The sequence below is a fragment of the Gallus gallus genome, chromosome 2, assembly GCF_016699485.2.
Source record: "Gallus gallus isolate bGalGal1 chromosome 2, bGalGal1.mat.broiler.GRCg7b, whole genome shotgun sequence".
Classification (NCBI taxonomy): Eukaryota; Metazoa; Chordata; class Aves; order Galliformes; family Phasianidae; genus Gallus; species Gallus gallus.
This window is the reverse complement of record NC_052533.1, coordinates 8,399,529-8,414,776: the sequence shown is the minus strand read 5'-3', so window position 1 is coordinate 8,414,776 and position 15,248 is coordinate 8,399,529.

The window sequence follows — 15,248 nt, the reverse complement described above, 5'->3', positions numbered from 1 at the left end:
GAGTCACTTTCAATTTTTAGCATAGGTTTTCTCTTCTCATCTTCCAGTTTCCTTCAGTCTAGCCCTGTCTCTTGCCTTCTCTCAAGTGCTATTCTGTGTATCAGAGAGGTTTTCTTATCTGTTCTGGTTAAATACTGTGGAGTGAAAAGGAATGCTTGCACTGGCAAGCATGCCTGGTGGTCATACTCACATTAGCTTTAACATGGGGAGCTCAATCTTGCCAGTATGTCTCTGAAACATAGGCTTTGGCAAAGGTTGTAATGCTTTTCTGGAAAACTGTGTTAACAGTTAGATGTCTGGCCCATGCTGAACTGGAGGCAGATTTGGCTGTGTTGTTGAACTGCCCGAGTTATATCACCCAGGTATGTGATGATACTCAGATGCGTATCCACAAATCTCACCCTGGAGTGTAAGACTGAAAACCGTATTTTTTCTGATTTGTCTGTTTTCGTACACTTGTATCCATCCATCCACTGGCTTCAGAGCAATCCCATGTAGACTTTAGAATGAGGATACAAGGTTAAAGAACCATCAGTTAACTGCTGGAGTTAAAGAGGCTCAGTGTGGTTTGACTTTCAGAGCTTTGTGAGGATGGGATAACTCTCTGCCAACTTCAAAAATAATCCCTTGAGCATCTGTGGAAGAACATGCCCAAATTTTGTATCTTTTCTGCAGTTGTGGCACCGATAATATCAGTGAAAGACAAAATATTTTGAATGTAGATGATGTATTTTTCCACTCTTGGGAAGTTTTTGCAGAAACTATCCAGAAAATTTTCTTCCTGACACAAGTACCTGGCATGGAAAACAACTGATGTTTGCCAAAGTTGTAAACAACTGAAAAAATGTAATAAGTGGTGTTAAACCACTTAATTATAAAAATAGTTATGGCATAAATAATTTGCATAGTGAAGACGTGCTTGGTGCAGCTAATTGCACTTCCTGATACTAGCTGAAATAAAAGATGAGTTAATGAGAGGGAAACAGAAAGTTAATGGGAGTTAAGTAACACAGAAGGAAATGTGCATATAGACATACCCACACAGGGGTGAGAGAGAGAATCTTTTGTAGTGCAAGCTCTGCACAGAGAAGTAATTCCTTCTAGAGTTGAATTTCTCCCTGTAGAATTTCCATTTGTTCTACCAATTCCCCATTATTTTGTTAACTTTCATTACAATTTTCTTGCTCATCTTCTCATTTGCCTTTGCATTCCCACCTTCTATTATTATATTCTTATGGCTTGACTGGAAAGTCATTGAGTCAGCGTGTCCATCTTGGGGATGAGGAGGTGGCTAAGGCTCTGGCTGTGCACTTGCTTGGTCTTGTTAATGGCTGTCCTCAACTTGTTTGTACATCCAGCTTGGTGAAGTATTAGCTAATTTTTGGGGGTAGGTGTTACTGAAGAACAACTTTTGTTCAGATAACTGGTATTCAGAAGATTTTTCCAGCAATAGTACCTATGCTAGCTTCGGGTAAAGCCAATATTTTTCCCATAGCACTATATTGCACAATAATAGGTCTTCTTAAGGAACTGTTTCTTCCAAAACAGAAGTCCCACCATATTTCAGAAACTGGTCACTGGGCTGCTGGTGTGCTCTGGTGCCCTGGTATTTCTAACACTTCTTATTAAAACTGAGTTAAAAGATGATAAAGCAGCAACTTCTTCCTCCTTTCAATATTTTCTAATGGCCTTGATACTTTCAATTGCAGTTTTATCTCATTAGCATGGAAGAACCAATAAAAGATGTATTATATAGGAGACATGTAAATGTTGCTAATATTGTGGTAGTGTTGTAGCTATTGTGCCTCTTTGAGGCTTATATGCCTGAGAAAAAAAAAACACATTTACCACAAGAGCTTGTATTATGTTAATCTAATAAAAGTAATTGTCTCTTTACATATATCATCTCTTCTAAGTAGAACTTTACGTTCTTTTTAAATGTTATATACTTCAGTTGAGCTTTAAAATCAGTTTTTATTATTAAAAATGAGTTTTAAATCAGACATTCTGTCAAAATTATGCTATGTTACTCCATACAATTCAAAAAGTAAATCACAATTTAGGTTCAGCCTTCCTACTGTCAATACTGATGGAAAGGTAGCTGACGAGTTCTTGTTGGATGAGATTTTCTCTAATGTTTAAGCCACCAATAGAGCCCTCAGCTAAGCCCTTCAGAGGAAACTTGAGAATTGACTGATGGGAGTCACATGGTTAAATCAGTGCTTGTTATTCATAATTTATTCAATGGTTGATGGAAAAAAAATTGTCCAATTATTTGACAAATACTGCTTGGCAAGATGATTTACAGAGAATAATGCAAGTATTTGTTGAAGAATTTAAAGTGACAAAAAATGCCAAAATTACGGCCTTTATTCTCAATGCAGCGATTAGGGCTGATTGAATGATATTCAGACAGTTTGACTAATTTTGAATAGTCCTTACAGAGGCAATATTCCCATTGACTTCAGCTGGAATTTTGCCAGAGTAAGGACTACAGGATGGGGCCTTTGAGTGTAAATGTCTTGAAAGGGTCCCTTTATTAAGCAGCAGCTTAAATTCTGAACTGCAGAGAAAACCCATTTTCACTTTTCTCTGCTACTTTGCCTGTTCTGTGGAGTTGCTCTGTATGAATGTTAATCCCATTCCCTCTTTATCAGCAGAGGGTGCTATGGGAGTTTTGTGCTCTCCGGTAGTCTTTTGTTTATGCACAGTTCAATCTAATTTAAGTAGAACTGACCATTTCAATGGGAGTCAAGTGTGTATTTAAATGGTGTGTGGGAGAGCCATAATTTAATGGCAAACCATTTCCTTAATTGATTCAAGTTAAAGAAGGGGAGACATTTTAAAGTAGATAGTTTCAGATTCCTGGCCTCTACCCCCATACTCTCCTAAATGGGTCACTGAACATGGTCTTATACTCTTATGTGATAAACGATATAGCGTTTTCATGTATTTTTGGAAGTCAGATTCAACCTTCCAAGTTACCAGAAATGCACAATGAACCAATATTTTTGAATATAAAGTTCAGTGTGGTGACTTAAGTTCCTGAAATTTTGTAACGGTAGGACTTGAATACAAAAAGCTGTTTACAGATTCCTGACATGGAAATACTCAGAAGTGGAAAAGTGGTTTTCAGGAAGCCACTTTGTCTTGCTGTGTAACAGGAGTGTAAAAGTTGTAAAGTCAAGCATAGATAAAACTGAAAATACCTCAGCATTCTTAATTCTGGTAATTTTTCTGATTGTTCATCTGCATCCTGACAGGGATATTAAATTACATGATTGCATTGCTACCATTTTCCATGAGGTCTATGCCATTAACGCATACAATAGATGCCACTGAGTAGGAGCTTTCTTAAATGTTCTATCTGAATTGCTCAGTGTATGCCGCTGAGTTATTTGCTGCACACCGTTCCATCCAGATCTGAGTGCATGATTATTGACTTCCTCAAGTACCTTTCTACATCAATGCCATAACAAGGTGGTTTATTAACACTTTGATTAATCGCCGTTTGAAGGTTTTTTGCCTATTGAATGCACACAAACAGACAAAAATGATAGAATGCAAGGCAAAAGCTATCACTAATTTTCTCATTTCAGTGTAAGATCCCTTAAATATGATACATTTCAGAACGCTTTGTGCTGCTTGTAGCCAAAGCAGATCTGTAGCTGACTCTGTGCTGTGGTTGTGAATTCTCAGCCGTTTCATGAATCAGATTCTGTGATCTCAGAAAACTGGAATTTTTGGAAAATAAAGTCCAAACAATCAGAGTTCAGCAGTGAAAAGATCTACGGCAACTTAGCGGCATACAGGCTGCAGCCCAAGCTGAACAGACTCCAGAACTTGAGGGTGACATTTATGCTTTTTAACCTCAAGGCTACGTTCTTTCCTTCCTTTACACACTGCTTGTCTTCAGCTTCTGCAGTAAATGAGAGCATCTTGCAGATGACAGACTCGTTTCCTGCATAGCCCTGGTGAGTTTGCTGTCCACTGGGTACGCTGAGTGAGATGGCTTTATGTGGATATACATCTCATGGTTAGCACTAGTGAGCTGCTGAACTGAACTTACATAGGGACCCACTGCAGTCTTGGTTGGACCAAAAGGTCTCCAGAAGTCTCTTCCACCTCTGTAATTCTGTTCCTCATTCCACTGTGTCTAACTTGCAATATTCTTTCCTAACGATGACTGAGGAGAGGAAAGCTAACAGACAGAGGCAATAAAAAGTGCAGGAGAGAGAAATTTTACTGCTTTCCTTCCTAGGCCTTGGGTCTGGTGACTGCAGGCAGGCAGAAAGTCTTGCAGAGTTCTGCAGCTCATGCCCAGCAGGTTTGAATACATGGAGTGTGCTCCTCATTACCTGCTATATAGTTAAAATTTCCACTCAGCACATATGAGCAGATTCACAGAAGCTCATAAACAAAAAAAACCCTTAAGATGAATGGAGGGAGTCATGCACTCATCCTCTGAAAAAGAGCAGAACTATTTTAGCTCAGACTTCTTTGAAAAGTTCAGATTCAGTCAGAGATATTTCCAAAAGTTTCAGTGCAAACTTTACAGTTTGAGGGAGCAGTGAACTCCCAGAGGGAGGGTCTTCTGATGGGAACTCTGAGACAGGCCCTGCTTCAGTGCACCGTCCTGTGCAAGCAGGGTGTTCCCTACTGTGAACTGTAAGCTTCTGGTAGTGAGAGCCTCCTAAACCCCCTGGGTGTGTGTATTTTAATGTACTCCAGCCCTTGTTAGTTCTACTAAGACTGCTTCCAATACTAGAAGTTTCTCATAGGTTAAATTAATGCCATTCCTCCTTACCAGTTTCTAGAAGGCTATCTTCCTTTCTAGCTACCAAATTAAGATGTCATTGTTATGGTCTTACTCTGACGTGGCTGTTAAGTACAGCAATGAGGAATTTCTGTATGTAGGAAGGTATTCAGGAAAAATGATGTAACACTCTTCTTAAACCTAATGCTGGAGGAGAAGACTCATTGTTATTTGTTTACATTCAGTGGATTGAAAGGGGATTTGAAGTGCTGATTTCTACTAGAAGAAAATAGGTGCCCCTCACCTCAGATTTCCTAACAAATCCTTTACCACAGTAGATTGTTTACGCTGAGGGGGCCGGTAAATCTCAGCCAGTGACCAAGCCCATGATCATCTGAGTTGAAAGCAAAGCTGTTCATACCATGTCTGTATCTTTACCGTGGAAGAGAGAGAGAGACCAGATTTGGTTATGACAAACCTCTTCTGTTCTTAGGGACTAACCTCCCTATACACTCCCCCCCCACCCCCTTCCCCATTTGAAATTGATGTTTCTTGTGTAATGATTGCCTTGTCACTCAGAATTCTGTCTGAAAAAATGGTTGAGCGTGTGCTTAACTTCCAGCCTGTAGCCAGGCTTTCCATTTAGTACATGCCTAAAAATCATAGTTTAGGCAAGATTTACTGTTAGGTTTGACTCTGTGGCATCATGGCATTACCTGCAGTGAGTGAGTCAAGGCAATCAGTGTCTGGGGCACATTGCTTGCTTATGCTAGGAGCTCAGATGGCAGGCTGATAGTTTATTCAGTGTTATGTCTCTAGAGGTGACCCAACTGAAGCTTATAAGCATCCCAAATAACTTTAGCATTCAAATATTGTCAGTGTTTTCTGTCTCTAAAGAGGAAATGTTATCTATAGCTATATGGTTTTTTTGATAAGGCCCAAAAATTGCAGGCCATTTTGCAAGTGAGGAATTGATCTCTGCGCAAGTGAAGGCAGTGTTACCTTGTCATTTGCTTTTGTACACTGTAATCATTTTGTAGACTATTTTCCTTGTGGTCAGTCAGCATGTTTGGTAAATATGGAGATTTTTCATTGGATATCAATGTTAGGATGTGCATGTGATTTTACTTCTGTTATAATCCTCTCTCAAAGTTTCTGAGTGCTGAAGCATAAGTGGCCCGGAGTGAATAAACTGATACAAATACTTTCTTATCAGGAGGACATTTCATTCAAAGCTCTGTAGCATACAGACATTTAATACATGCTTACTGTTGTAAAAATCTCTTTTCTGCACACTGCTATGAGGATGTCAACAATTTTCTCATACACTTTCCTTGTTTGCTCAGGCCACTTGCAAAATTATTGGTACCAAAGTTAATAATGATCCTTGCTTTATTTTAATTTCTGCCAAGTTTTTCTGCCAGGAGGTGTGTCCTTGCTGTATGTTATATCTAGTGTGTGCAAAAGCTGTCCTCATACTGATCCTTGTGGTGACCTGCTAATCACTTCTCTTTGCCCTACGCTTATTCATTCACACAGGCCTTCTTTAATATCCTCTCTTTCCAATAAACAGCTCCTTCCCAGTGCCTGGGTGTTAAGCTTTCAGATTAGGGCATCAAAGACCTTCTTAAATCTCAGGCAAATTGTATCTAAATCTGTTTGATATCAAACAGATATCAAATATCAAACCACATTGGCTATAGTCATCTAGGTGTTTTTTTCCATTCCGTGACTGAGGATTTCTGATATGTAATTATGTAAGGTTTTTCTTCGTATGACTTAGTATGTTTAATAATTATCTTGCCTGCTTCTTTAGGCAGGAACCAGACAAAAGAAGACCTCTTGCATATATATGCTAAACTTTCTGGAGTGATTCTTTCTTATTTCCCAATGAAGCCTTGTAAAGAACTGTGACTTAAAAGTCCACATCCCATCTACATTTTCCTATTTCCTTGATGCCAAGGTGGACTGGAAACTACCAAAATGTATCCCCATTTCAATGAACAGCATAGGAAATTCCAGTTTCTCCTGCTTATGGCAGCTTAGACTTTGTGTAAAGGCCACCTGAGGTCATTATGTATTACATTATCTCCCAGTGCCTTTATCCTCGGAATTCCAGGAAGTCATTTATCTCATGATACAATAGCCTTTGGTCAACAGCTTGTACTCTTTGTACAAAAAGTAGATAATGGCCACTACTAACAATATTGTCATGGGAGTATAGGTTGTAAATCCCTCCCAGGAAGCGGGCAAATACTTGGGTATCCAGCATCAGTATTTGTGCTGACTTCATTGCGGGTAGGTTGTGTATGGCTTTGTGTGTGGTAGCGACAGTGGAATAGACACTGTGCCAATGCACATAAAGTTTGAGTAGATGTTTGACTGCATAAACTCCACTCATTTAACCATTGTCCAAGTTTCTCTAATGTGGAAAAATGTGATGGAGGGAACTATCCACAGTACAAGAGTAATTCCATTACTATTCTTGAGTGCTAATCAAGGACAGGTGACATTTTGTCACTATGAATACTATTTCGTAATGCTGATGTTATCAGGTTGCCTTTTAATTCTTCATCTGTCACCTCTGACCTTATCCTAGTGCTGGCTAAACAAATACACACCCTTCCTTGTAAGTATTTATAGAACAGGCAAAAAATTGTTTTCTATTTCATTTATTCTGTCATAAAGGTCCAGTATAATTCTTTAAAGAACCTGCTGATGTCATAATTCTGTCATCCACTTAAGTGAAAGAACGTAGCTGAGACCTGACGTTCAGAAGCGTGCAGTGGATCTGGATCTGGATATCAAGACCTACGATACACGTAGCCTAATCTCCATTCAGCTGGGGCTTTCTGTTTGAAAATCCTTGAAGGCCTACAGGCAACAAACAGCAAGTTTGTTGGGATTTCTGCAGGGTTTGGGCCTGCAGAAATCTAGACCATGAGATATTAGCAGTCAAAGTATGACCTGTTTGTTGTTATAGACTTTAGATAGGTAAAATTATAGTAAAATAGAAGCACTACCTTGGAGCATCTTGTGACTTAGTTCAGATTGAAATGGTCAGCTGAAAAGTGATGAGGTTTATATTTCTTCACATACTTGGGGATCTCAGAGCTGTCTTATTACACAGTCTGTTCTTTCTTGGGTCTTTCCTCTTATATATCTGCCATAATGAAATTAGTGAAAACAAAAACAAATTTGCTTGCGCATGCAACTCTGAGATTCCAAGATGGGAAAATGCTTTGTTGTGTATTTTCTGAGAGTTGAAAAAGAACTCTCTGATCACTTTATTCTTCAAATTTAAACCCCATTTAAATTCTTCACAGTATACATGAACTAAGGAACAGAAATATATATTTTCTATGTCTTTGCAACTTGTCCAATGCTTTCAATTGGCTTTAGCTTGGGTAATCCAACAGTTAATGACATGATGTTACACAATGCTATATTTTGTTGGCAGATCTGAAACTTTTCTCTTCTGGGAAGAAATTTCCTCTGCTATATTCTCACAAGAAGTATGTTTTAATACCATCTCCCTGCTTCTTTTTTCTTCTGTTCAAAGAAAAGATCAACTCTCCTTACAATTGGCCAGGAAGCATTTGTAAGAGGTTAAGTGATACTACAAATATTCCTTAATTGAGTTTAGATGCATTCCACACATTTTTACATCAGCATCAAAGAAAACATCTTTCCAAAGATAAGAAGCTTCTTCTCATATTTCAAAAAATCATCACGTATTTTCATCAAGCTTTCAGGAATGAAAGCTACTGGACTTCAGTGTTGTCATAATAAAAAAGAAAGGTGCACACAGAAGTACTGTGATCGGAAGGTGACAAGTGCTGAACAAATAGCGCGTGAAGACTTCTTCCTACCTGACAGCATCTGTCTCCATCAGTTATTGCTCTTGTACTGGTTCAGATATGTTTGATCAACTTTCAAATGATTATCTTGGCAGAAGCAGGTGAAAGCAGTCATGATACTTTGATATAAAGTACAAGGCAGTCTGAAGGAACCTTTCATTAGCAGCTGATACTCAGTTGACAGTGAGATTTGTATGAGAAAGTAGGGATGAAAACAGCTTTCCCTCCTTCATGAGAGAGGTTCAGTCAGGGTGTGAGCTCAGCAAATTTCTACTGACTGACTAGTGTATTGACACATCTGGTATTAAGATTTCTCACTGCTAGAGATGAGCAGAGAAGAAAGGCCTTCTGTTCTTTTTTTCACCCTTAACTTGCATCTAATAATTTCAATTAACTTGGGTTTAATTTTTAAAGGCAGCTTTGAAACAGACATCGTCCTCACGAAACCAATACGTGTGTGCAGTTCTGAAGAACCTTAATTTGAAGTAGCTGAAGCTAAAAACCAAACTAAATGTTCCCAACAAAAAGTTGACTATCTTAGTAGTAACAATGTTATCCAAGTAAAAATATATTTATATAATTTTCCTTTCTAAATAATTTGGCAGATTGATTGATTCCAATTTCTGTGAATGTGTTTCTTTACATAAGTATTCCCCAGATCAGGCAGAGCCATTTAATTTCATTTTTTGTCATCTTCTGGGCTATTTTCCTGCTGTATCTTTGTTCACTGTGTACTTTGGTGTTGGTTGCCTAGTATACGTGCTAGTTGTTAATGCTAGATAAGAGAAGGGTGTTCATGTGAAGTATGAGACTTAGAGACATTCACTGTTCATGCAAATGAAGGTGAGTTCAGGTGAGTAAGCGTGAATGGCAATTAGAGAGATTAGAGACCTAATTAGTCTGAATGGTTTTTGAAATACGAATACTTCATCTTTCCATTTTTAACTACCTATACTGTTGAATAATTTAATTTTATGAGATTAAAATTCTTGTCAGCACTGAAGTTGATGAGATCATGCCAGCAAGTCTGATAGGGTTATATTTTCATTGTGTTTCATTTAAAAACTCTTGAAAGCTGCTGCTTGTTTGTTGGTTTATTTTCATTTAAAGCCAAAGGCTCCAAAACACAATTGAGGATCAGGCCAGTGGTGTACTTTCACATCCCTAATATCCTTTTTGACATTCTCCTGTCTCTTTGGCTGGTGTTATAATTTCATGTCCCTTCCATTTTTTGCACCTGACATGCTACCATTTGTGTCTTTTGACTGTGTCCATCCCTTTATCACCTCTGATACATTACAATAATATTTGACCCTAAAATGTGAGTGATATAACTTAGCTTAATCAGATAGTGGGGCTTTGTTGGCTGATAATGTTGGCTGCTAACAGTTAGCAGTTCCCATGTACTGGAAAAAAACAGTACATTTTGTAAAGTTGTATAAAACTACATTTCTATTGTATCAAATATTCATATTTGTCACTCTTGAATACTCTCCTCCACTAGGGATAAAGGTGATTTTTTTTTTTTTAGTAAATAAATGCTTTTGCTTTAATACTTGTAGTTTTTGCACTTTCTGCATTCCGTTTCCTTGGTGAGACAAATATAGTTGTTCTGAACTGTCAAGAGTGAATGCATCATGAGAGGTGAATGTTGCTTGGAGAAGTTGAGCTATGAAAGATATATGATATAGAACTCATAATCTGAATTTACCATGCCATGTTTACAGATGTGCATCAGACTTGTTTTATGTCCTCACTTGAATGAAAGATAATCAGACATTAAAATAGTTTCTGTACATATAGTTAGATTCTTCTGCCCCTACATAGATTTTAAATGCTAAAAAACAGTAACTCTTACAAATAATTTACATTTTTTTGCAATAACTTCTCAGCTGTGTCTGCAACTAAGCAAAAGATATTGAGTATCTGTGTTTGATTACCTATGAAATTGGAAAAGGATTTCATATGTTATTTTGGATGCTTTGGCACAATAATCTTCAATAAGGATATGAAAGTAGAGCTCTTGTCCTGTATCAAAAGATAGTTACAGCAAGCACAACAAATCAAAATGCTGAGTAATTGCCTCATACCAGCACCATCCTCAACAAAGAACTCCTTTAGAGACAAAATCATTAGGAGCTAAAAGGCCTCAACACTTTTGCTGCTCAGGTATATAGTGAATGTCTGATTAAAAGCTCCGATATCTTCAAAGTTTATTATGTTTGTTGTCCATTTTTATGGCCTTTATTCACCGCACTTGCAAATCATCCTCCATTGTCCTGACAAGATCATTAAGCAAAAAGGAGTGTATAAGGAAAAGCCTCTAGTCATTTAGTTTTGTATTTCCTGTAGGAATGAGGCTGCATTGTTGAATTTCTCTTTCCAGTGTTTGTTTTTTGGTAGTACATATTATATTACTTGGTTGTAGTGTAATGCCCAGGTCAGCCACTGTAAATTAAACATACAGAACTTTGTATGGCCCTTGATGGAATGGGAATAAATAAATGATTAATTTTTCACCTAATTCTTGTCAATATTCCCCTGATTCAAATCTTGTTTCCAATTGCACTGACAACCATCTTGAAAACAATGAAACGAATCTTAATGATAGGAATGATTTGTGGCCAGCAAAAAGCTGCTCAGTGAATGGTTTCCTCCTTTTTCCTCATTGGTAATCAGTGATGCCTTGTCAAAATAAACAGAACTACTGTTCTTACTACTAAAATCAATACAACACCGTTAAGAAAGGGGTAAAAAGGATTGTAGCACACTAGGCACCACTAGTAGGTGTGAGACTGGAGGTGATGCTGTGTAAGCATTAAATAAATTGATTCTTACATCCTGGTGTGGAGAACAGTAAAGTGAGACACGTTTTTGAGAGTATTTTGAATAGGAAATGAAATGAATTTTGACATTAGAACACACATGCAGAAGTAGAATCTTTGAATTTCCTACAAATGTATCCCAACAAAGACCTAATTCTCTATTACAGGTTACAAGCTGTTAGAGATTTTTTTTTTTATGGTTGCTCATTAGAAAGCAACTTAGAGCTTTGATCCCGAAAATGCACATATTTGCAGTCAATATTAATTGAAAGAAAAAGAATAGAAAGTCAAAAGGCAAGCAAAAATACATCAGTAACAATTTCAGGCACTGTAACCACTGAGCAAATAGGGGCCTTCTCTGCAAGGCAGCATTTGTCATTCCCAAAGCAGATTTGAAGTACACCTTCAGGTGTTTTGTGCTACACTAAAACACTGCACAGTAATAGCAAGGGATTGCAGTGATAGCATAGTCATGGCAGATTTCTGCAGCAGAAAATTTGCCATAACAAGCTATTTTCTTTCACTTGCCTTTACTTCGATGGGATATCCTTTTGCCTACTCAACGGAAATGATCAATACTGATTAAAAAGCAATAAAATATATGCCTCCTCTTCAGGCTCTCTCATTTCTCAGAATTACATCCATCATTGCCCTGCAGCAGGCGGAAGTTACATCTGGAACATGTGTGGTTGCTGCCATGCCCTTGGGATTGCAATATGCTGTAGGATTCATGAAGTTCAACTAGGTTTCTTCCTTTATTTTACCATGTCTGTTTTCTTCTCTGATGTTGACTGCAAGGAATTTTATTTTTTATGTTAAAAACTGTAACTCTCGTGGATAATGTCATCTGAGAAAGGACACCTGAGACTTTTCTTTCAGTTTCTGTACTTAAAAGTGTAAAGAGAGATCACGCAGAGAATTTAAATGACACCACTTGCATAGTCTAAAATTGTTAATCTCATCAGTAAGGCTAATTAAAAGCCTCTGTCTTCACTAAGTGGCTATTCATACTCTGTCTTATTCCAAAATTGCCATGGGTATGGGGATTAGTGAGTGACTTCATTGTGAGATATCTGCCATCAAATAACTGATGTCCAAAGATGTCCAAACTCCAGTGAATCACTGTTTATATTTTCCCAGCTGGAGCAAGCATTCCTCAGCTCTCAGAAAAGCAGGGAGGGAAGTAAACCACACTTCCAAATCCCATTTACTTTCTCCTTTCCCACAGGAGAGAATCACTTTGTTGAGAGAAAAGGTGGTTAGAAGTTAATTGCAATTTAATTACTCCACATGTGTATGTTTGCAGCTGAAGGAAATGACAGCCTCAGTTACTATCTTCAAGCTTAAGAAAAAGTCCAGTGAGCTTTCAAAAGAAGTCTGTGAAATTGGAGTGTGCTGTTGGCACAAACAGCCAAGCAATCTTGCCCTACAAATGTGATGGGACAATGTTTTCTGGGGAATGGTGTTGCTCCTCTCATTGAAAATAAGATTTATGAGACCAAGCTGGATGTTCTCATCAATCAATCAACAAAACTAATGAAAGTATTACTAGTTTTTTAATCATTTCTATGATGGTGACATGTAGGATATGGTCTTCTTTCTTCCAGGTGCTATTGTTATACAAAAGAAATAAGCAGATCTTCACCAAAGGAACCTGAAATCTTAAATACCATCTTTAATGGGCAAATTTTCAGGCACACATCTGAAAATCTGATCTGTTCTATAGTGATAGTCTGCTTTGAAAATAGTATAGCTTACAGGGTGGATAAAAACTGTCTTTTGGCTTTTTTTTTTTTTATTGTGCTGTTAACTTGAAAATATCGTTACTGTAATATGATTTTTATTATTAAAGTTAGTTGGCTTGATTTTATAGGATTGGATGTAACTAGGTTTTACAGAAACTTCTGTAATAAAGTTTAAATAATGATCTGAATTCAAAAACAGGTGTGTTAGTATAGGACTACAGCTTACTAAATATATCTGTACTGAAGTGATGTGAAAAAGCATGTAACAAAGTTATGCTAGAATCAGCATTTTCTGAGGAAGATTGTTATGTAGTAGTTACAGCATAAAATTGAGAATGAGGTGCTGTTTGTTGTTGTTGTTGTTATTGTTTACTTTGTAAAATGTTTTAAATTCTTGTGTGAAAAGGCCTATCTAAATGCTAAGTATTGTCCTGTTCCCCTTTCATCCACCAGCTCCTTGTTTGACCAAGGACTAATAATCACTTAGCTGTACGTATGGCTGAATTTGCTCATTAATTTATTCACTGTGAGCATTTTGTCAGAGGTGTCTCTAAGTTCCATTTCTTTTTGAATCTGCCAATAAAAAGCTTTATTTTACTAACTGTCGGGTTTCTGAAACAACACTGTCATTTTAGCTCAAACAAGATCGTTTTTATAGCTTCTTGTATAAAAAAATTCTAAGTCTTGCACGTATTTTACAGATATATTTTCTGCTTCACATATGAAGATATATAGAGAGAGATATTAGGAGGAAGTTTTTCACTCAGAGGGTGGTGACGCACTGGAACAGGTTGCCCAAGGAGGCTGTGGATGCCCCATCCCTGGAGGCATTCAAGGCCAGGCTGGATGTGGCTCTGGGCAGCCTGGTCTGGTGGTTGGCGACCCTGCACATAGCAAGGGGGTTGAAACTGGATGATCATTGTGGTCCTTTTCAATCCAGGCCGTTCTATGATTCTATGAAGTTGTGAAATCTGCTGCTGGAATTTTTGAGATGTGAGAGGAGCTGATTGCGATACAGCCAGTTCAAGTAAAAACAGTGCTCTCAAGGCTCCAAAGCCTGTGGACTACAGATTTTAATCTGTAAAACTGACAAAATGTAACCTTGGATGCACCTGAAGAATAATTTGGCCCGACCTGGAGAGAATCCTCAGGGCACGTGGCAAGAGTAACACTTCGTATTTACAATGACTTTCTGCCAGTGTAGCTCTTAGTGGTTTTTTTTACTCTACTTTAGTTTTACCAACTAACATTTTACAGGTGGGGAAATGGAAATAGAGTGGAAAAGTAATGCTGCAAAGCATTGAGACAACAATGGCCATCTTTATTATGAATGTTAGTAACTTAGAATTAAGCATTTGCTGATGTTATGCTAGTCTGGGGATGAATTGCTTCTCCAAGATCATATAGCAAGCACTTAGAATTAAAGCTATTGCGATCTGCTGACTCTCCCTACTCTGCTTTTCCTAGATCTTTTCCTGGTAATAACAGCAGAGGTGAGAAAATGCAATCATCAGAAAAGAATTAACCTGACCAGCAGGTGGATCAAGTTTTTTCTTCTAGAATATTTTCCATTGTTACTACTATTAAGCAATCAAGACCCACTGATGGCCATGGAAGAGACTATATTATAAGAAAAATGCAGGTAAGATTATATGCACAATTTAAAGCTAAATGTGAATTGAAGAAAGCCCATTGTACTTTCCTGAGAAGATGAAAGTTTTACAGAAAATGTGACATTGAAAGGGAATGTGTTTATTATGCTCTTCTATATGCTTAGTAATGATAATTAACGCTTTGTGTCTGCAGTTATGCGAAATAAATACGTGCATTTACCATATAATTCCTGCAGATGAATCATTTTGTTACCATATATATATATATATATATACAGTTGAACAGACCCTTAGTAACATTTTTCTGTCTTTGTAAAGAAGCTGTAAATTGTTCAGTACTGTGTGTTTGCACAGCTAGGCAATACTACTAATATCAAGTTGCCTCAGAGTCCAGCTTTGGAAGGACCAAATGGTTTCTGGAGGTGATTTCTTTTTTTTTTTTTTTTTTT